The sequence below is a fragment of the Gigantopelta aegis genome, chromosome 10 (assembly GCF_016097555.1).
Source record: "Gigantopelta aegis isolate Gae_Host chromosome 10, Gae_host_genome, whole genome shotgun sequence".
In the NCBI taxonomy this organism is placed as follows: Eukaryota; Metazoa; Mollusca; class Gastropoda; order Neomphalida; family Peltospiridae; genus Gigantopelta; species Gigantopelta aegis.
The window spans coordinates 31,466,555-31,491,809 of NC_054708.1; the positions used below are offsets into that span (position 1 = coordinate 31,466,555).

General features: G+C 35.3%; 1 protein-coding gene across 1 annotated transcript in view; it reads right to left on the reverse strand.

The window, feature by feature from the left end:
* LOC121383234 (E3 ubiquitin-protein ligase MARCHF5-like) overlaps nt 1-25,255 on the reverse strand; it is an 81,966-nt gene that overhangs the window by 51,568 nt on the left and 5,143 nt on the right. The gene's annotated exons all lie outside the window — the stretch shown is intronic.

Here is a 25,255-nt window from a genome sequence, read left to right on the forward strand (position 1 = left end):
TAAGAAATGAAGAATGAAAAAAGAAAAACGAAAAAATTAAATAAAAGTGACATGGATGTGTTTGTAGAAATTTGCACAGACACAAGAATCTTAAAGGAACACACCGGCCTCGGTGGCGTCGTGGTAGGCCATCGGTCTACAGGCTGGTAGGTACTGGGTTCGGATCCCAGTCGAGGCATGGGATTTTTAATCCAGATACCGACTCCAAACCCCGAGTGAGTGCTCCGCAAGGCTCAATGAGTAGGTGTAAACCACTTGCACTGACCAGTGATCCATAACTGGTTCAACAAAGGCCATGGTTTGTGCTATCCTGCCTGTGGGAAGCGCAAATAAAAGATCCCTTGCTGCTAATCAGAAGAGTAGCCCATGTAGTGGCGACAGCGGGTTTCCTCTCAAAATCTGTGTGGTCCTACCCCATATGTCTGACGCCATATAACCGTAAATAAAATGTGTTGAGTGCGCCGTTCAATAAAACATTCCTTCTTTCCTGAAACTTTATATTAGAAGTGTTTACATATTAGAACATAATTTTACCTAAATGAGCACTAATAAAATAAACCTTAGAAATTAGTTACTATTTAGCAACAACCAAAGACATTTGCTTTATCAGAATATTTTCAACGAAAACCTGTGTCTGTGAAATATGTGAAATACAAGAGAGTTCATTAATATTAAATATGTGTGCGGTACTTTAAGGCACAATCTTGATAATTAATAGTGTGGTCAACATGTTGAATAGTTATTAACCAATCTGCATTGATTGTGGCACTTTAATGAAATAACAGAATACCCCAGTGCACAAGGCAATCAGAAACCTGACTGGCAGTCATTGATTTCATGCGGGCACAGTTCTATCATTTTAATACAACAAAACGGCTGCGACAGATCTAACCGATGAACTCGGCATACCCTCATCATGACCTGACGATGGCTCTTACTGGACTGAAATTAACAAGAAAATTGCTACACAGTCCATAATGGAAGCCGCCGGTGTTTGTACTTGTGGCATGTTCAATTACGCTATTACATTTACCGATAAACTGCTCTGAGATCTAGGTTCAACGACCCCATAAATAATGCCATGTTACAAACAGGCATCAAGACATAGTCCAAAAAAATTGCCAAATATGAATAAAGTTTGAAGTTGATAAATGCATTTCACAACAGGTTGAAGTTCACCGTAAAGTTGATTTGAGAATTAGCATGCTTCAATTGCAAGCTGAAATATATATATTTTTTATTATAATTTAATCAATTAAAATAGATCCAGATTTAAAAAAAAAAAAATTCGATGATAGGCCATTCTTGAATATGATTTAGATGCAGTTGCTAATCTAGGTCACATAAAAAAATTGTTAATTTGCCATTAATAGTCAAAACTGTGGGGGTGAGTTTTCTAGTGTAACAAGGTATTTATATACAAAATGAAAGGCTTATGATGTCTGGCATTGGCTTTATATTCCTGTCAATAGAAAAATGAAAAATAATGTTGACAGCTAAATGGAATTCTCTCAAATGTCCTGGACAGAATAAAGGTTATATCCTATTCATATTAACCTGTTATTGTTTTTATTCCGCAATTCCACAAAAGGAAAGGGAAATTATTTTTATTCTTAAATTCTGATAAGCAAGTTAAGAAAACGGTGCTATAAATGTCCTATAAACAGTTTCCACTAGGAATATTTTTGAGGATACAAAATTTTCTGTGTTTCACTGTTACATACCATCAGTGCATCACTGACTGTACAAAGCAAACACGGACATTCAAACTACTTTTTAACCTTTTTAGAAAAGATGTTGCTCTGCTATTTTAAGGGTATATGGATCTGCACTCTAACAAAACATGAGTGTAATTTTTTTTACCCATTTTACCCTCTGAAAAACAATCGCTGATAAGCTTCAAGCATACTGTCCTGGACATACATCTCAACTATTTGGGCTGACTGTCTGAGACAAGAGTTAATGGTAAGTTGTAAGTGCTTAGTTAATGAAAGAGAAGTCAGGCAGTGTTGTAGTCTTACATCTTCCCATCAAGCTGTTAAAGCAAAGACCAGGATACAGCCAGCTAATACTGGGATACGCAGCCAGCTAATACTGGGATACGAACCCAGCACCTTCCAGCCTGAATGGTTCAACAATATGCTGCTAAGGTTAATCTCCCTTAGCTATTGTTATACTGTTTATGACTAAGGTAAAGTTCACCGACCCCATAATTAATACCCTGTCACATGCAGTGTTATTGGAAATATACGCTGGCTGTAATAAGGACTTTCTGAGCTGGGTAGATAATATGTGATGCAGATTCATAATAATTGGCTTATTATGGTATTGATATTTCTCATGATTCTGTAATACTGTGAAAACAAAGAAGAGGTCACATTTCAAATCTGGATGAACTGAAAAAAACCCCCATATTTCTGTTTGACTAGTCCTATCTAAGGGGTTGTTCACATGTTTACAAATTTACAAAATGCTTTCTTATTTTTGGGGGCTATATGTGTTGTAACTTCTATCCTCTCTTGAAAATGTACATTAAAATGTTGGTTCTGTAGCAAGGGGTATTTATATTTTTCTTTTTCATTTCGAAAGCATATAGAAGAATTATTTCCCACATCAAGGAAAAGTTATAAAAAAATTGACACCACTAGAGCACATTGATTTATTAATCTTCGGCTATTGGATGTCAAACATTTGGTAATTTTTTAAACAGTCTTAGAGAGGAAACCCACAACACTTGTCCATTAGTATCAAGGGATCTTTTATATGCACTATCCCACAGACAGGACAGCACATACCACAGCCTTTGGTATACCAGTCGTGGTGCACTGGCTGGAACGAGAAACAGCCTAATGGGTCCACCGACGCGAATCGATCCCAAACTGATGGTGCATCAAGCGAGCACTTCACAACTGGGCTACGTTCTGCCCCATCCCCCAGCAAAGAAAATCTATAAACAAAATTAGAATCTCAAGGATTCCTTCGATGTAAAGAAAGAAAGAAAGAAATGTTTTATTTAACGACGCACTCAACACATTTTATTTACGGTTATATGGCGTCAGACATATGGTTAAGGACCACACAGAGTTTGAGAGGAAACCCGCTGTCGCCACTAAAGGGGCTACTCTTTCCGATTAGCAGCAAGGGATCTTTTATTAGCGCTTCCCACAGGCAGGATAGCACAAACCATGGCCTTTGTTGAACCAGTTATGGATCACTGGTTGGTGCAAGTGGTTTACACCTACCCATTGAGCCTTGTGGAGCACTCACTCAGGGTTTGGAGTCGGTATCTGGATTAAAAATCCTATGCCTTGACTGGGATCTGAACCCAGTACCTACTAGCCTGTAGACCAATGGCCTAACCACTACGCCACCGAGGCCGGTCCTTTGATGTAAAGATGCAGGAATATAATGCAAATGGATTCTGGAAGACTTTGATGAAAGATGAGTCCTGGTGATCTTCCACTGACGACAAGTTAATGTTTGCAGTTTGTCAGACTGATGTCAAATAAACATTTTACACATTTACATACTTCCATGTGTTTTGTGTATTTAATCCCTGTATCAAGTGAACACTTGGGAGACTGGTGCTGGGATCATATCACAGTACCAAATCAATTTTACAGCCAGCTTTAGCTTTCCATCTAAAAGAAAAGCATTGTATAGCTATTCAGAACAAACTTTCTGGAGTACCTTATATCCTTGTACATAACAAGTGGTGGGGTATGTAATTTCTAGGACGAATCATTACACCATGGCATAAGGCCACTACAGGGTGTACTATACCCAATAAAATCCCATAGGTGACCATGTTAACATTTGTGTTTAAAGACACTATATGCAATATATCAACCAAATTATAACCCATAAATACCAGTACTACAACCCCATACTCAAAGTATAACTGAAGGAAATACCCATATTCATTTTTGGAATAACTCTTAGAACACATTGATTTATTAATCATCTGCTATTGGATGTCAAACATTTGGTAATTCTGACATAGTCTTAGAGAGGAAACCTGCTAAATTTGTCCATTACCGGTACTAGCTATGGATATTTTAGATGCACCATCATGCAGACAGAATAGCACATACCACAGCTTTTGATATACCAGTCGTGGTGCACTGGCTGGGATGAGAAATAGCCCAATGGGCTGAGTGCTTTACCACTGGGTTATGTCCCGTCCCAAAGAGTTATTCATTGAATGACAGCTATAATAGATTTTCTGTCTTTCATGGGCTATCGTGTGCTTGCACTTAACAAGGGGAGTATGATGTCGTTCGTAATATATGACATCATAATGTTTTGTTATTAAAATCTTCATTATAAAAGCTACCTTGTTAATTTGTAGTGTTAAATTATATTTTACACATTTATGAAACAAACATGACAAATATGATAATGTAGTCTATTTATGAAAAAATTGTCAAATAAAAAAGTTACTTTATCAGATATTTTTGTCTGTTCATGTAAAATTATATTTTATTTACAACATGGATGAGAAAAAAAAGACTCCTTCAAATGTGGGATTGAGAAAGAACATACTTGATGGTGGAAATTTCGACTGACTTGGCAGATCAAAATTTCCACCATTTCAGATGTACTTTTTCCATTTCACATGACTGTATGATTGGGTCTTTTAATTCAAACATCTCTCTAAGGTAGACCATGTAATCACTTTTCGCATCCTTGCTTTGGCTTCGTACACAATAAATATAACATATGTTACCATAATTTCACTTAAAATTTCGTAAAAGGTACTGTACAATTTTTTTAACCACAAGATTTCCTTCAAACACTTTCAGGTGCATTAGTAATGTTGGAACAAAAATATTTCAATTTTAATAGCATTTTCCCAAAACGGAAGTGTCATGTAAACAGTTTATGGTTACTGTAAGGAGATGTAAAGTGACGTCATTGGAATACTGACGTCATTCAATTCAAAATTAGCTATATCATTACAATGCTTCGTCACATTAAAATAAAAACTGGTCTACTAACCTTGACCCCTATCAAATTTCTATGACACCCATACAATGCTGTTTACAGGTTGATATTTTTTAATTTTTCATAATTCTGAACAAAATATTAATTTTAAGTTTTAAAAGATGGGAAAAAAAGAAGAAGTACATTTTGTCAAATATATCATATAAAAATTACTGTTGGATATGTTTTTTATTTATTGTGTACGAAGCCAAAACTAGTGTCCGAAAGTTAGTTGTTGACCTTAGTAACCCCACCCATATCCTCTATCCATATCCTCTGTCCTAGACACAGTCCAGATAGTTGAGATATGTGCACTAGTAAATAAGTTTGAAACCAAACTGGCTATATAAACATGAACAATTAAAGATGATATGGTATAAAATAGATTAGGAAGTAGCTCGATCAGCAAGAAATCCAATGTTTCCTGTTTTGTAGTTAACAGCCAGAAGAAAAAAAGAGAAAAAGAAAAGAGAAGGAAATCCTTGATAATGATAATGATGATTACTTTCTGTGTTAAAATCCAATTATGATTCTAGAACGTTTTCTACGATATTAATAGGTTACTCTTATTTATGAGTAGAGCGGGGCGATAAACCATATATAACGTTCGGTATCGGTATGATTAAATTATACAGAAAATACCGCTTGATATTGGTATCGGTACCGGTATTGTATAAATACCGAATACTGTACCAATACCGAGGTAAATCACTCCCAAAATACTGATACCGATCTGAAATTTCAATACCACCCAGCAGTATGTTGTCTTGTGTGTACTTCTCTAGACACGGCAACTATATACAGTTTGGGGGGGGGGGGGGGGGGGGGCAGAGAAAGAGAGAGGGGCAGCCATATCTGAAGTACTCAATGTTCTGTTCTGAAATAGTCACCCATCCAATTTTTTTCATTTCATTTAAAATTAATTTTTATACTTAAGTATTTTTCCAAGTGAAGACGAAGTCAGTGCGTAGTGGCTTTAAGCATGTAACTCTGGATGGGAGCTTATACTGAGATTGGAACCCAGCACTTACCAGCCTTAGAACCCAATGACTTAACCACTAGACCACCGACGCAGTCTTATCCAAGTACACAGGTACTAACTCTCTCTATATCATGTGTACTGCCTGGGGGAATCTGAAGTTGAAACACAGTTTACTGGAAACTGCTTAACACTGAGTACATGATCAACACTGGGAATTGATTACGTGTACAGCACCCCCTTTGGTGTACAACAGGACTTCTCACAGACTGGACATTGTGGACGACAGAAGGAGCACATTTAAGCTAGCTGAAGCGAAGCTGATTGTACTAACTCATCACACTAACGATATCGGATGAAGACACAATGCCCTCGCAAAAGGCGATTAAATATGCATGATTAACCACCAGGCTGCAAGGTTAAAATACGATAAAAATATAATCAGCGCCCTGCAGAACTTTAATAATAATCCCGTGTAGAATATGGAAATATTACTATTTTAGTCTTGTAAAGGATTTTTTTTAAATTGCCGTTTCTAGAAATGTGTTGCTCATTCCCACCCTGGTTACAATTGTAATCACAAGCAGTCTTAGTAATGGGCAAAAGCAACATCAAAGGCATGAGATTTAACAGGTCTTTAGCCAAGAGGCGAGTTCTGTATATTTGCAATGCAAAGAAAGAAAAAATGATAGTTTTAGCCTTTATTTTGAGTGGTGAGTAATCCAGTTCCAAGCCCAGGCACATCCCTGCAAAAGATGCTACAACTTAAGTTGGAAAAAAATAAAATTCTGTGGGATTAAATGTCAAAACTTAACATTGAGCTAACTACAAAGTTGATGCATTCGCCACATTCGGAAATTAACTGGTATAATATTTGGCAAGACAATAGGCATAAAAATAAGTTGTATCATCATCATCATCATCATCATCACATCATCGAACTTTGATTAACTCGGGTGTCATAGTGATAACAGTATGTGTGGGTACATGTCCAGTTCAGTTCATTAATAAACAGTTCTGCTAATAGATCGTGTGTGAGCATGTGCTCAAACTACCGGTACATGTACATGTATTCTCTTTATCTTTACATTCAGATTACGACTTTTACAAATGGATGAACCAATTTGTGCAGACACTTAGGGCTGTTCTAGAGTTAATAACAAGTGGGGGCAAGAGTGGAGAGGTGCCTTACGTATTGTTTTATGCTTGGTGGACCTGAAAATCTTATTCTCTATGTACCGGTATACATATCGTTTACTTTTTTAATTAATTAATTAATTTATTTATTTATTTATTTATTTTATTATTGTTTTATGCTAGGTGGATCTGCAAATCGTATTCTCTATGTATACATATCTTTTACTTTTTTCATCTTTTTTCTTTTTTGTGAGTAGCAAGGATGAAATTTTTTATTTAATTATTTATACCAAAACATCTTAATTACAGTTTTATGGCATCAGATAAATGGCTACGGGCCACACAGATAATGAGACAGGAAACCTGCAGGCACCACACAATGGGCTACTCTTTCCGATCATGTCATGTCATGTCATAGGGTTTTACGTGCACATTCAGAACAAGCTGTTGTAGCGCATGCCTGTCGTGGGCACAAGTGCCGGCCTTGGCCGGCTCCTCCGTCCATGACAGGAAAGGTGGGGGGAGTGGAGGGGAGAGAAGGGACCGCCTGCACTGGCAGGTGCAAGGGAGCACCAGCAGCCCGATCAAATCGGTAGCAGGCAGGTGGGGGTGGTGTTGGTGCTATGGAATTTGAATGGAGCAGTTAAATGCCAAAGAGAAAAGGGTGTGCAATTTTGATCGAGGGAATTTGGCGCAATTTTGAACGGTCGGTCAAAAGGTAAATGGCTGAGCTAATATAGGTTTTGATATTAGTGAATCCGATCAGCAACAAGGGATCTTTTATATGCAGTATCCCAGATAGGATCACTGGCTGGAAAGAGAACTAGCCCAGTGGGCCCAATAATGGGGGGGTCAATCCTAAACTGACCATGCATCAGGCGAGAAGCTCTACCACTAGGCTATGTCCCGCCCTCATGAGACATGGAGCTAGTACGTGACAGTGTAGGCTGGCCTGTCAACACACAAACGCTAATGCCTGAGCCAATGTTCAGGTCTCGTCCTGGATCATCCACATACCGTATGTTGTTGTTGACACACTCAGACTAATGATTTAAACCCATGTAAACAGGCCAGTGTCCAAAAACCACAATGCAAACACGCAAATTGACAAACAACGTCCAATGTTTGGCATGTCCATGTGAAAGTAAATCATTGTCGGACCTAACAGAAAGACAAAAATGATACAAGAGGTTGTGGAAAAACAGTTGTGGATGAAAAAACATATTCAAAAGAACAGAACATTTTTATTGATCATCTTCTTGCGAGAATCTGATGCGAAACTAATATCTGATTTCCTTCCAGTTAATGTATTATCATGATGATATTAATAAAAGATCAGTTTTATAATCTGAGTTAAAGTTTTGACCAAGAGAGAGATCTATGGATCTTGTTAATCAATGTTTATAAGAATACAACGCCCTTTGCCATCTGGACAGCAATATCCTCTTTGTAATGACCATACTCACCATAGTGATGTAGAAGTATGACCATCAGTTTTGAGGCGTGTTAATAATAAATGATTACTCTTTTCTTTAAATACATTTTTAAGGTTTTGGTTTTTTTAAATGTTACTTTTTGTTACATGGTTAATATTCTGATTATCATGGTACTGTTTTAAGGACCATTTTCCATCTTCACAGTTTTTAACACATCAGTGTCGTGGTTACCCAGAAGTATGCCACTCACACTGTTACTGGTAATCATAGAATCAATTTTTTTTGTATGTACATTTTCCATGTTCTACACTCAGACAGCACTCACACTATAACAAAAAATGCACAAATGGAAAACTGTTTTTAGAAGGAAAAAAAAGGAATACCTTAACATATACAGATATTGCAACATTTAGTCTTGAGTGCAAGAGAGGATTTCTACTGCCACCATATAGAGTACCGGACTCCTACCAAACTGCGGCAAGTGATATTTTATAGACATTTTTTTAACAGATAAAAAACCCCACATAAAACACTACATGTATCAATCATGGGGAAGCGATGGGAAGGGAAAAAATATATAATGGATTCATTGAGGATTGATCCTTTATAATCAGACACTATTGCAGACATTATTCTAGCTGGTGAAATGACACCTGTTTCTTTTTCGCTAACAGCTAAGACAAGTTGCTGATTTGTTGGCAGTACTTAGTGAAAAGTGGAAGTCACTGTAATATTTTTTACCCTTTCCGATTTCAAAAACAAAATCATACCACAGATGTCAAGACATAGACATGTTTGTCATAGCTCACTTAGAACCTTGTGGGTCCCTTGTTTCAAATCGGTGGGATACTGGACATTACTGTAATAGTGTATGTCACACTGTTTCCAATTAATCAGTCAAGCGTGTTTCGGTTCTTGGCCTGATTTATTTCAATAATGCCAGGAAATAAATACTAATTATTTCATTTTAATATAACAATGACACATTAATTATTACTTACTAGTACTTAATACTGATCCATTTTTAATGGAAACATTCAATTATTTTGCTTAAATTAATGTGTTTAATTTGGAACCTTTCCGAATGAATGCAGACCATGACTCTAACTTTGATATTATACACCCATTACTATAAGAATATTTGCTACCTTCAGTGAATATTGTACAAATGTGACACTCACTGCACTTCTTGTCCTTCAGTCCGACATCACATTTATTTTTACTGACAATTTTGATTAGGTGCTATTTTAACAATATTTGACCTATGGGCCTAATGTTTTAACTGAAGATTGCAAATATTCACATAGTAATAGGTGTGAAATAATTCCATAGTCAGTAAGGTTATTATTAAAAAAAAAAAATTTTTGTTTTTGTTTTTTTTAAGGGGGGGAGGGGGGGCACCTGATATACTAATATTATTATTATAGCACAAAACAGCTCTTTGTACGGTAACAAAGAATTCAGCTTAACAGAGAGCTGATTGTCTTGTTTCATAATCTTAGTGACACACCATACGACAACTGTTGTGTTTTCAAAGAGAAACAGTAACATGCAATCTAAACAGGAGATGTTAAACCCATGTGTGATGTCATGCAGTATATACATGTCTGGGACAAACAAATAGATTCTGCTCCATGCTCCGGCTGCTTTGTAGAATGAACGAGATTAGAGGAAACAAATATTTGATAAATAATTGGCAAACACCTCTTTTGTGAAAACAATACCAGCAGCAACACTAAAAGGATGTTACCCCATATCTGTTGAAATGTTAAAAAAATAATAATAATAATTTAAAAAAATTAATAATAAAATAAAATGTAAAAAATCAAAGTTTAAGACGTTTAAGGATCCAAATGTCAATTTTTTCAAGATATTCTTATTGACATTTATATATAATAATAATAAAACAAAATAATAATAATAATCATAATAAAAATATTTTAAAAGCATATGTAGAATCGCAGAATCGCGGACGGAATCACGGAAATAACTATCTGAAACGGAATTCCCAATTTTTTTCCAAAACATTATTTAACTTTAATTAGCACATTTGATTAATTAAAATTTATTTTTCGAGCTAGAAACTATGGACACTGACATCTGCCTGTGCTACGCTACGACACTAGTACCTTTGTATGTTACGCCAAATGTTTAATGTAGAGTATCTAGACGTTTTACCAGTCGTGTTTTCTTCGCTTATTCCCGGCGATTTAACGGGAAAAACCGAACATTGTGAGCTAAAATTGTCTGATATTTACTCAAGTGAAAGATATATTATGTTATGTTTGCTTATTAATTTTTAACATTTGTAGCATTGCCATATTTCCGATCTCACAAAGGAATGCAATAATTGCATATTGTATGCCAGGCTTTGTTCAAAATAAATTATACAAGGGAAGTGGTTTATAGTGACACTAGTGTGATTGTTTGTAATTATTTTCCCGATCATATCGTAAAGAAAACCGAAAATGTCCGAAGTCTGTGTCGTGGCGTATTCGTGTTTAAATTTAAACCAAAAATAAATACAAACTACCGACATGTTTTGCCTCATTGCATATTTATTTTATACAAGCAATTAATTGATGTGTGTGTGTTACTGTGTGTGTGTGTGTGTGTGTGTGTGTGTGTGTGTGTGTGTGTGTGTGTGTGTGTGTGTGTGTGTGTGTGTGTGTGTGAAACAAAAACAGAATTTGTTTAATACTGAAACGGAAAAAAACGGAATTTGTAACATTATGAAACGGAAAAGGGAAAAGTCTGAAACGGAAAATCAGTGCCTCTACATATGGCTCTGGAAAATGCTGTTAACTGTGAATGGCCCATTAGGAAACATAAATAACACTGTAACATTGATGGGTTTCTACTTTTGCATATCTGTCACGAACAGTACAAACAGGCTATCTCACCTTATTAACGATTACAATATCAATTCTACGCTTAGTTTATTTTATAGCTGGGAGGCCTTCAAGTGCAACCGTTACAGATAAATCATCCATCCATGTCCATGTTATTGATTTCAGAAAATAAACATTTACAGAGAAATTAATTGCATGCAGATGAAAAGCAGAGTGAATTGTTATTAAATTTGGATAATGTAACATGGCCAACAAGAGTCCTGACAATGAAGTCCATTCAATCACCAAACAGGCTTTCGTCGGTTTTCTTTCTCTCTGCATAATGGCCCAAAATTAAGCCTGTCAAGTTATCATTTATTGACATGGTAATGATATTAGGCAATCGTATTATGAATGTATTAAACTGAAACAGGCAGTAGCAATGAACAAATATGGCTGCTATGTGAATACTAGCATGGATGGAGCAGTCTTCTTAAAAAAAACAAGAAGAAGAAGAAAAAAGAAATGGTTTCTAAACATGTATAGCTGCTTTAGGTTGTCATTTAAGAGTTGAAGGGGAGGGATTTAGCTCAGTCGGTTGAGTGCTCACTTGAGATGCTTGTGTTGCAGGATCAAACCACCTTGGTGGATCCATTCAGCTGATTGCGGTTTTTCTCATTCCAACCAGTGCATCACAACTGGACAAAGGCTGTAGTATGTGATTTCCTGTCTGTGGGAAAGTGCATATAAAAGATCCCTTGCTGCATTAGAAAAAATGTAACAGGTTTTCTCTAATGACTATGAGTTAGAATTACCAAATGTTTTACATCCAATAGCCGATGATCAATTAATCAATGTGTTCCAGTGGTGTTGTTAAACAAAACAAACTTCTAACTTCTTAAGAGATGGAGAATTGTAAGGAGATATTCAGAAGTACAAGGTGCATGACTATTAAAGGCAGTTTCCATTACATTTATAGGATTTTCAAAGATATTTTTTTTGTGATCATCAGCATAATATATGTTTTGATGCAGATTTCCCTTCTTTTTGTGTTATTTTAAATGGATGGGGGCATTCAATACATTTTCAATTCCATAATCAAACTTCAAATTTCATGTCTTTCCAGGCATGTATTTTGGGATTTTAAATTTTCTTCGAGGATACCCCTAGAAATGTAAAACTGATGTAATATATCATAGGAATTTTGGGATTCCATTCTATAAACTTATAATACTGAGGTTCACAGCAGCACAGAATCTTGTTCATTTCATATTCTGGTGACATTTACAAATCTATTACACATACTTCACATGATGTTTATGACTCATACAAACCATTAACAAACCATTAACATTTTCGTAATTTTACAAGCAATTCTTTTTTGGTATGGTACCCACCCTCCCTCCTAAAAGAGTACATCAAATAAATAAATTCTGTAGGGAATTGTTTTTTTATATTAACATTTTTGTTTATTTAAACTTGAGCATTGACATTAACCCTCTACACCTTGTGCTAGCATATGGCCTGTATTCTCATGAAATATTGATAATTGTGAACAGACCCTAAAGTAGCCTCTTAGAATAGATGGCTGCTTAATAAGAGTATTCGACCATGTAATATGTATGTGGTACATGAATTTTTAACAACAGCTGCTGAATTAAGCAGGGTTTCTGCCAGAGGGTAACAGGTATGGCACCATACCCAAATGTGTTGGCAGAAATATTTTTTAAGTTAACATTTTGACAAAATTAATTACTCTTGTCGTTACTATAAGATTTTCTTAACCCTAACTCTAAACCCATTTTCTTTGTGGAAGAGGCCACCCCCCCCCCCCCCCCCCACCCCCACACACCCCATACCCGCTCTGTTGACTGTGGTTGCATTCAATTCCATAGCGCCATACCTGTAAATTTGTTTTTGGCCAAAACACTGGTAAGAGCATGCCACATAAATTCAATCATGGCCATTTCAGTATACATAATCAAAAAGGAAAGTAACATGTTTAACGCAAAATAAACGACCAGATGCCATTACATCAGTACCTGAATTACAGCTAAGTTATTACACAATTCTTGATGAATAACCTTAATAGCTAACTAACAAGCCAATTAACGAATTCAGAGAAAATTACTAACTATAGAATGTGACCATCTGTCGCAGTGTTCAGAAAATTGTATTCAATAATGTAAACTGTATTCGATGGAAAACTGTTTAGACTATATTAGATTTACTACTTAACCTTTCTAATTACTTCCGTATTTGGATGGTTGATAAAATTGCTTTTTTTCTTTTATGTTTTTTTTTAAACATTACGTTTTCTATCTTTTTCCTTTTCTAATAAACTAATAAACTATAGTACATAGCTATCTCAAGAATGCAAATTTTGACAGGACTGGTATTTTCCAAAACAATTTTTAGGGGGGTGGGGAGGGGGGTGGAGGATCATAATAAACAAATCAGAGTAACTTCTATAGGGTTGTCAAAATATACAAGAAAGAACTAGATTTTTAAAAAGTTTTATAATAATTATTTATATTTTGTACTGACAAGGAACCACCAGTAATAAGGAGAATATATTATTCTAAACAAAAACAACACAGGGTTCAAGGCTGCCAAGTTAAGAGCCTAAGAAAAATCTGTGTTGGAGATTAAAGCATTAGCAAGACAGAGTCTGTATGAAGCTGACGCTGTGTTGACAACAGATGTGCATACGAAAGTCGAGGCCATGCTTAATTAACTATATGTTCCAGCACTAGCCACATCTCAAAACAAATGTGCACTACAAATGTGTAGCATTTGTGCTATATTTCCGAGGTAAAATCTATCATAAAAAATATTTGTTTTACTGCCATAATACAAAGGAATGTCCAATAAAGTTTTTACTAATGAACATTAAAAATTAAATGTTGTTTTTTCAAAATCTAGAATTGAGCTCTTTATTAGTGGCACCCCCATCCACATCATCTTCACCTGTCAGCAAGATGGCATATGTCTGTGCAGAAACCATTGAAACAACAATTTTAAACAAAACACAACTTAAAATCAAGAATTCGGCAAAATTAAATCTCTTGCCTACCATAATCTTTTTCAGTTCACTGCAATGAACATCCATACATGTAGAAGACGTTTGTTTTGTATGATGACGCCACTAAAGGATATTGATTTATTAATCATCGACTATTGGATTCCATACATGTAGGTGCAACTATAAACCAAGTTGTTAATTGATCTGGGACTTGTAGTGTGTGAAAAACTAATCTAAATGCAAAACTTCAACATAAAACTTGACGCCGCCGCCATCACCGCCACTACTGTCGGAAAACTAATACCTATATCTCGCCTTTTTACTTCGTAAAGATGAGACAAAACAAAGAGAAAAACAACAACCATTCTGAGAGTACTGCTAAAGCAGGCACAACACATTTTCTTATCTCCTAAGTTCAAGGGCCATAAGTGTGTGAAAATTGTGATCTGTAACAGTACATGATCAAGCTACATGTATACACAAAATTTCAGCTCAATATCTTGAGGCATTGTGAAAACAAAATGTCCGGAAAACTACATGTTGGGCAGACAGATGGACAGACAGAAGGACGGAGATGAAGCCTATAGTCCAGGGTTTTAAACTGCATTAAAGTTGAGGCGATAAACGTTGTGCCAAAAATACAGATGCCAAAAATAATCATGCCCAGATTAAGTACAAACTTGCTGACCTCAAAATATTTCACCTTAAAATCATTGAAATGTTAAGTTTCAATAGATTAAAATAACTTGAAATGCATTTCTGAGTATTGATAACTCTACAGCAGCTGTTAAGGACCGTCCTGCATTCATAAAAGACAAAAGTCCCTGTTGTGCCCAAATTAGTGAAATCTAAAGAAGCCCTGTACTTCCATCCAGTAGGGTTGTAGAAAAAAAGGACTACTTGTACATTTGTGATATTATTGACAACTGCGATTAGCATTTAAACATACATACATGTATATATACATCTACTATTGATTTACATAAATGCATCCATTGTAAAACATTCTATTCACTCTGGATTCAATGCATCACTTAAATGTACATGGCTCTAAATTAGCATGGGTTCAGTTTTGCACATTTTTACTCTGATTGTAGCAACAATAAATATACTAAAAGGCAAAAGTTATTGTAACACACAAAAAAGATAATTGATAATAAATTTTTACTGCCGTATATGAAACGTTATAACATGGAAAGAGAAAGTCCGAAGGTATGGAAATGAGCAATAGTCCACAAAAAGGGCGCACCTGCCATATGCAAATGAGCCACATCACTAAAAGGGGTCCAGAGCGAAGTTCACACAGTCAGTAGTGACTATGTCCACTGTGAGCATTGATACAGGCCTGGCACTGTCGTCTCATTGTGGCCACTAAACGCTGGAGAAAGTTCCTGGGAATGCTATTCCAGATCTGAGGAAGTATCAGACAGAGTTCTTGGCGAGGGGTTGTCACGGGTGGTCGGCCGCTATGGGGACGGTCCCTGATCTGGTTGTTTTGTTGATATCGTTACCATAAGTGCCATATGGTGTTTTTGTGGAAGTTGAATTGACGTGCGATGTCATGCTGGGAGGTCCCAGATTCAAGATTCATGATGAAATTGCATCAAATAGTTCACTAATGGTGTTTTTCTGACTTCTGGACTTCTGAAGGCTGCACAGAGTGGCAATGATTTGCAACTGAATGTCTGGCCTTTTATGGTGAACACTGGACAGGATTTCTCCCGAATATTCCATGTTTCTTGAACAAAGCATGCAATCGCTGCAACAACTGCTTGGTTGCATTTCTTTGAGCTGTTTCATGCACATTTTCTCTGGTTTACATCACAAATTTATTACTCCAAACAATCCATGTCACAATAACTTTTGCCTTTGGGTATATACTTAACTGGTTCCACAAGTTCTGTTACATTATCTCAGAAATCATTAACCCACATAGCAAGAATCGATAGAAAAATTATTTTTCCAATACATACATTGTGTACTATTATTATATATGTGAATGTATTCATATTTTATGCACTCTGAATTAGAAACTTGAATCAATACAAATGTCATTCTCTCCGAATTTTGCATATAGATTACAAATCTACACCATCTTATAATTTATTTAGGCCTTCATTAAAAAACATATTTAGTTTGCTGCAGCTAAACTAATTCACCACAACTGGTATATTAAAGGCTGTGGCATGTGGTATATCCTGTGCATATAACAGATCCTTTGCTACTAATGGAAAAATGTAGTGGGTTTCCTCTCTAAGACTATATGTCAAAATTACCATATGTTTGATATCTAATAGCCGATGATTAACAAATCAATGTGTTCTAGTGGTGTCGTTAAATAAATCAAACTTTAACTATAATTTTACTAGTAAGTGGACAAAAACAGAGTTGAGTGATTTTTAATCATTCGACCTTTAAACTTGAATCAGTAATTAAATTTGTTTTCAACTTGATGCAAAACAGTGATGTGCTGATGATATACATGTACTTTAAACAAAAAGTAACAAATAAATAAATATCTTTCATGAAAAACAAAATAGTATCTGTAAATTCAAATTTGTTGCCAGTTGCAAAAACACACACCATCATGCATGCGCGCGCACACATACACACACACACACACACACATTGACACATACAAATGCATAAACACCCACACAGTGTATCCTATTGATTGAGATGAAATTTTAATTATTATACCCACGGGTATAACATTCAGTTTATGTCAATACAAATTATGACAAATGAAGTGAAACAGGTTCTCGTAGAATCAAATCATTTAACAATAGTCCTGCCAGGTTCCATGTCTGCTTCTCATTGTTCTCTTTAAGTGCAGTTTGGAAAATCCATACGTACAATACAAAACTAACATGGATATAAAATCACTCCTTTCAAACAAGCCACAGCTACTGAACTATAAACAATTATCGCCATTAGGAAACAACGGGTTGGTGTTTAAAACCAGATTGTAGTATTGACCGATTACATACATGCGTAAGATCACGGACCCTTCTGGCCCATATATATCCCATTGTTAAAGCTTCATTAGGCATCCCATACAACAGGTCATAACTTCCTTGTCGCATACTGTAAATCATGAATTTTTCGCTAGCCACAAATTATAAATGTTCTGGATTTAGTTTAACCTTACATAAATCATAAATGTATTATTTTAGTATTTAAGGATTGTATTTAATTAGTTTACACATAAAACAGTATTATTAAAACAGTCACCGGTTTCCTTTATGGTCGCATTAATTATATAATAAACCTTTGTGTTGATCTTAAACACACACAGGGTGTTGGTTGTCTGTGAAAATTGGATGCTGTTTGACAAAAGTAGGCGGCTGTATCTATCAGGGATTTATTGCCAGGGTCCCATGTCTGATAGGACTTGGAAAATTAGAGCGAGTAAATCATACGTGGGATATTTTTTCAGGCCACTGAATAATGCAGAACACGACTATTACATTATTTTATTACAACAGACATATGTTATTATTAAATATATATATATATATACAGTGAAACCTCTCAAAACCGGACCCTCTGTAAAACAGAATTCCCTCAAAACATGACGTTTTTCAGTCCCTTTTTAAATATCAATGCAAAAGGTAATTTCTTAAAACCGGACTTTTTAATTGGTCCGAGCATGTCCGGTTTATAGGAGTTTCACTGTGTATGTGTATGTGTATAGTTATGTGTATATATATGTGTATATGTATGTGTATATATATGTGTATATATGTATATGTGTATATATATATCTGCGTGTGTGTGTGTGTGTGTATATATTGTGAATTTTTAGCATAGAAATTGGGAATTTTCAGTGCTACTTTCTTTTGGAAAGGGGCCTATCTTTGGACCCACACAATGCCTGGATAAATCCATGTCTACTAAGCAGGTATATTTGAACTCAAAGCATGACGAATAAACAGTGATGGCCGCAATAATGAACTCCAAAAATCACCATCTGCTGCCTACGAATGAACACTTTGCAATGTCTGAAATTCATTTTCTTTCTCAAATTTCAATCTGGAGGCAAATGTTAGAAATTGAGAAGCAGTTTTAGGAAATAGTATCAAAATTAGACTCCTTATTACGCTTTTTGCGAAAATGAAGTTGAACAAATGTGAAAGATGGATAACAGCTCATTAGCTATACCATCACTCCTGAAAATGAGGAATTCTGGATGCATCTGGAATACTGTAAAAAAAAGAAAGATGGAAAGCAAAAGCTGCTTGTTAAACTGATTGTCAAAAAGCATATTGTGCATTTTGAGCGGCAATTGCTTCCTGCCTTCCGTCAATTGCAAGTCTTGATTTGTATACATTCAAGGAAGAACGTGACATTAGATGAAAAAAATTGTGAAAACTCTAATATTTGAGAAGTGTGTGTGGGTGGGGACAGTACCCAGGATGTTCATTACCTATGAAAACAGATGGCTGTAAAAATGTACTGAATGCAGAGAGGTTTTTCATTAAGTGTAAAACTGAAAAATAGGCGAGCCTGCTAATGAACATACTGGGTACCAGGAGCTTGTAATTTCAAACAAGGACAGGAACAGGTTTCGAGTAATACTAAAATCTAGAATAAAAAAAAATTTAATCTGGGATTTTCATCGTAAATTAATTAATATGATCATACAATAAACAGATGATTTACAGTACATGTTTCAGATAACTAGCAAACAATCACGGTATCACTGATAAAGAAACAGTTACATTTTCAGAATAATCTCTGTCATTCTGGCCTGCTGATATCTCCGACACATAATACTCTCAACAAACAAGGAAAGGAATGTAGGTATCATAACACCACAGCACATTGGCCAATCAGTGGTTGTGAGAAATCTGACACACAGGAACTATATAATACTGGTCTATAGAATGAGAAAGGGGGTTCCTGGTTAGCGTGTTGGTAGTTATTAAAGGGACATTCCTGAGTTTGCTGCAATGTTTCCGACTAAAAACATATTTCTTCGATTAAACTTACATATTAAATATATTTTCTTGTTTAGAATATCAGTGTCTGTATATTCAATGTGTTTCTGGTCGTCTTAATATTTGTAAGGAGCCCAAACTGGATTTTGTCTTCTAATAATTTCGTGTGTTCCAAAAAAAATATTTTAAGAAATAAAATGAAATTTATCCTAATACAATTATTACGACGATCAGAAACATGTTTAATATACAGCCACTAATATTTCATGTAGAAAAATATATTTGATATGTAATTATAACTGTTAAAAAGTCTCTGTTAGTCGATAACATCTTCAAAATTGCAGCAAACTCGGGAATGTCCCTTTAAGTGAGATCAGTGTTAAGGCTCGAAATTCATTTAATAAAATGGGAAGCAATCTCTGCCTGTGACATTTTAATCTGGAAACGAACGCTAGAAATTGAGAAGCAGTTCTCGACCACTTTTATCAATATAAACTTTACTCTTATTTTATGTAAATTTAAACTAATTAGTTGGGGTTTAATTTCTTTTATTATGAATTTTATATTGATCGTCCTAATGTGGACATAATTGGCACTAATTTCTTAATCTGAATAATTAAAGTTTGTTTTGTTCAACGACACCACTGGAATAACTGACATATGCAGATCATTCCTACAACCCATCACCTAAAAGCGAGTCCTCTAACCACTGAGCTTCAAGTACATTGTGTTCGACAATAACTGAATAACTGAGTAACATATTAACAACATATGTCAGCGTAACTATATATGAGTAATTAACAAACATACATGTATATATGTACTTTGCAGTTGTGCTCGAATTACAATAGCTTGCAGCACGGAATACTATCACCAGAATATCCATGCTACACATTTTCACATATTACAATTACAAGCACCATTTTGAAGTGGGTCAAATTCCACCAGCATTCTATTGGGGCTCTCACAATTTTATGTTACAGGAGACGAGGACTCATTTTTAATGGATTTGTGTTTTTTTTTTACAATATTCTAAGAGACTAATTAAGTGAAAATATGATGTTAACAAATAATAAAATTAGTAACTTGATGTAAAAATTATTGTAATGTTGTTTGAACATTGGTGAAACTTGATGCTTGTTTTTGTTTTTGTTTTTTTAGTATTGGAATGTTATTGCATCCACATGATTTTTATTTATTGGAATCAGATTCACAGATGCCTAATAAAATGAGCCCATAATTATGGACAAATATTTACCTAGTATGGATTATTCCATAACTGACTACATGGCATTTGGCTTGAGGCATTCTTCTTCGAAAACCAACATGCAAATTATTACGGAACAAAAAAGAGGTCTCAAAGATAGTATAAAAAAATTAATAAATGCTTCTTCTTCTTTTTTTAAAAGAGAGAAAAGAAAAAAGGAAACAACAATTTAGCTAAAAAAGATTTCTAATACCAGGAACATTATTATTATTTATTGATACCATAAAATCCATCGGAAGGCAGCATTCAGTCCACTGTTAATGTCCTAATTATAACAATTACCATGGAGAGCTAATGCAATGCTTTTCTTATCGTCAGCAATGCAAAGTTAGTCAAGCACAGACCTAACAGTTTTCCTTGTAATGAAACACAGTATCTCTTCTACCACGGTGTATTGTGGCAGTCATCAGCTGATTATTAACCAGATGTACAACTGACGTTTATGGACCAATAAAAGATGAATGATAGTCTTGTAGTGGCAATGGTCAGACACGCTTCACTTAACGAAGGTGTTTGTGGGTTACTGGCAAATTCTACGCACGTAAAACATGAAAGAGCAGATGTATGTATGTATGATTCACACATTATCCATGCTTGCCCAATGGCAAATTGTACTTATATAAACCTTGAAATAGCATATATACATGCCTCACATGTCACCTATCATCATAGTAATAATATATACATGCACATTGTTATAATGAGCCCAATGACAAATTCTACTCACGTAAATCATAAAATAACAAATGATTCACACCAGGCCCTAATCCTGCCAGCAAAATGGAGTTGTTGGGGGGGGGGGGGGTTGTTTTTTAGTTTTTCTATATCAAAAGTCAGTTTTAAGTTGCTGAAATATTAGCAGTAGTGACAAGTCAAAAGTCACCATAACATTTATTGACCCAATCCGATTTTAAAAACAAAATTCCACAACTGACATTAAGACACAGGCTTGTTTAGTGTCATAGCTCATTTAACACCTTGTCAGTGCATTGTTTTACTTGAGCTCGAGTCTGTACATCGTCGCGCGTTATGCTGTTTGCAGCGTCTAGTCAAGTGTTGTTTTGTTCTCAACCAGACTCATTTCAGTATTGTTAGTAAATACTAGCTATTACTTTCATTTTAACATAACAAAGTTTGTTTTGTTTAACAACACCACTAGAGCACATTGATTAATCATCGGCTATTGGATGTCAAACATTTGGTAATTCTGACACAGTTATTAATGGAAACCCGCTACATTTTTCCTAATGCAGCAAGGGATCTTTTATAAGACAGTTGTGGTGCACTGGTTGGAACAAGAAAAACCCCAAATCAGTTGCATGGATCCACCAAGATGGTTTGATCCTGCTTTAACATAACAATGACACATTAATTATCAGTTAATTAATACTATCATGGTTTTTTTTTAGTGAAAACATTCAACAGTTTTCTTAAATTTTATTACCAGAAGTAGAATTTGATAAGAAAACATTATGATATGAACCAAGTGAGTAATTCAGAAACAAGCTGCACTTTACTTCAAATAATTACAGCATAGTAGTTAATTGTCCATCTCTAACCTTTACTAACAACTGAGAAAAATATCTATGTTTTCACACTAACATATTTTTGTCTTAATATAACTTCTGACTCAAGCACAATGTCTTGTGACAATTACAAAACTATTTGAGGACCCGATAAGTTCCAAAATCATTTTACTTTCTTTTTATTTTGTTACTATGCTGGAAAATGTAAGAAGGGGTATGGTGGCAGCCTTACATCTGGCTTTCTCCTCAAAATATGACAGCTGCATAGTTAGCCAGCCTTCATTAGCCAAGGGGGTGGGACGTAGCCCAGTTGTAAAGTGTTCGCTTGATGTGCGATCGGTATGGGATCGATACCCGTCAGTGGGCCCATTGGGCTATTTCTCGCTCCAGTCGGTGCACCATAACTGGTGTTATCCTGTCTGTGGGATGGTGCATATAAAAAATCCCTTGCTGCTAATCAAAAAGAGTAGCCAATAAAGTGGCGACAGCAGGTTTCCTCTCTCAACATCTGTGTGGTCCATAACTATATGTCAGACGCATTATAACCGTAAATAAAATGTGTTGAGTGCGTTAAATAAAACATTTCCTTCCTTCATTAGCCATGGCTATATACAAGGTCACTGTGTATAAATCCATTTCTGTTAAATAACAAATATGAGTGCAAAAAGATCTGTACGATCGGGTAAGTGCAAAGAAGGTGATTGGCAGTACAAATCAAAAGAGGAGAACCATGGGAAAATGTTAAGATTTTCTTGCATATTATATTGTAGATTATATATACAATTTTTATTAATAGAAACTTTCTTACATAATTTATTTTACCAAATTAAAATAAAATTTGCCAATTTGTGAACTTAAAAAAGAGTAGAAATGTAAACACGTAGGAAAAACAGTTGAATAGCAAGGTGTTATCAAATCAAGAGTGGAATCATAAATATACTAGTCCAGTGTTTCTTCAGAACAAATCAAAAATACACATTTGCCAATGACAGGAAACACTAAACATATGGCATAAACTTATCTGCCGGACTAAAATCAGCTTTGCATGGTAAAATTACCAAAAAATATGAATAAAACATGCTATACAACAGTATTAACATGGACTAGCTGACACACACATAAACAACCTATTAACATTTATTATTTTGTTATAAAAATACTTTTTCTGGGAGAATAATAGTTTTCGGATTGCTTCTTACAGTAACACAGCATGTACAGTATAACCTCGATTTACCGCCCCCCCCGATTTAACGCCAACCTCTCGTATCGCCAACTTTCTTCCAAGTACCGTTTGTTTTCTTGGTTAATTCCCTCTATTTAGCGCCACCCTCGCCATCCGCCAAACATCTTTTTGAACAAGATGCATTTTAGATGTTACAGTCCCCTCGATTGTATCGCCTGTGCTCCAATTAGCTGTAATCAAGCGGCTCGACAGGAGTACATTGGCCGTAATTAAGCTCTACAGGAGTTGTTACTTTTCGTATTGTCTAATGATTGACTGTGTTACAGTTAGTTGTAAGTGCAGTGATTCCGCAGTTCAAAGAAGTAGCGGTACCAGACAAAAAACCGGTTTGATGATCACGTGACAATAAGGGATTTGATCGGTGCATTTGATCGGGCCATTCTGGGTAAATGCGTAACATCAGTTGTTTTAGTCCTAATCAAGTATGAACCGCGTTTAATAAATAAAGAAACATCCTTTTTAACTGTTATTGTGTGTAAGCTGTATAAGCTGATGAGTTAGTTGCAAAGCTCAAAGTGAATAAAGAATTGAAAATTGAAAAGCTTTTTTAAGAGCAGGGCCTCTATGCGAGTTTCTTAATGTTGATAAAGAAACTGAGACATTCGCCAATCTTACTGATGAACAAACTGTGCAAAGTGTGAAGAAACCTGATGAAAAGTGTGTCGACCAGGAAGACGATTCTGACCCTGAACCGAAAGAAGTTCCCTCAGCGGTATGTGCGCGAGACGCGATCAAAACAGTTCTTCGGTTTATGAAAGATAATCCCCATTTAGTTGAGTCCGATGTAAATTCGATGATTTCTTTCCAAACAAGAGTGAACGAGTTAATTCTTCTGAGCACACAGCAGAAAAATATTCTAGACTTTTTTTTAAAAAGGATTGACTTTGACACTGTGCTATTCAAATTTACTGTACTTTTTACCGTTTCGCCGTACTTCTTTACGTTTTTATATTTCCAATGTTCATTGCTGATTGACAAATTAAAATTAATGTTTAACTTGTTACCTTTTTTTTCTTCTGTTTTTGTTTATTGTCGTTTTAAACAAACTGTATGACATTTAATACATGCAGATGTATTAAATGGAAAATATGTTTGGTGGCGCATCCTTGGCACCCTCACTTTAACGCCAACTCGATATAACGCCAAAATCACGTAAGTACCACAGTAGGCGGTAAATCGAGGGTATACTGTACATGATTAAACATTAAAATTCCCACAAAGTTTTCACATTTTCCAAATCTATTCAACCTTAAATTATTGAGTACTTGTGAAATCTATTCATCAGGTTTCAAGATTGCTGGTTGCTAAATACAAGATCAATTAGGCTGACTTAAAATCACAAAATCAAATTTCTTAATTGCAATAAAAATGTTTTATGCAAATGAATGACCATGTGTCTGTCGGCACAAGCATCACTTTCTGTTTTTAATTTAGTACATACGGTACAGGAAGAGAAGAAAGGGTCATCTCCCGATACATCAGAAGTCACTTGCAATATTGCAGTATGTATCCCACAATTCCTTCCTGTAGAGGTCATTAAAGGAAAGTCAAGAGTTTCTGAGATCACTACACAATTTTAAATCATTAAACAGTAGTCGCTAATCAATTTTAATTGACTAGAAATATTGCTAATCAAGATTTTGAAAACAAAATATTCCCCGACTTTCTACGGATGACATTTTTGGAGGGTTTATGATTGGACTCTCAAATAGATTTGACTAATCAAAATTTCAGAATTTTATGAAAAATCAACAAAAAGGGTTTACTTCTTATAGAAATGTGTTGGATTTCTTGTTCTTTGTATCTTCTTTTTTCAATTCACAGAGGTTTCAATTAACATTCAAGCAATTAAACATAAAACATCCAAGTACTTTTCATGCAC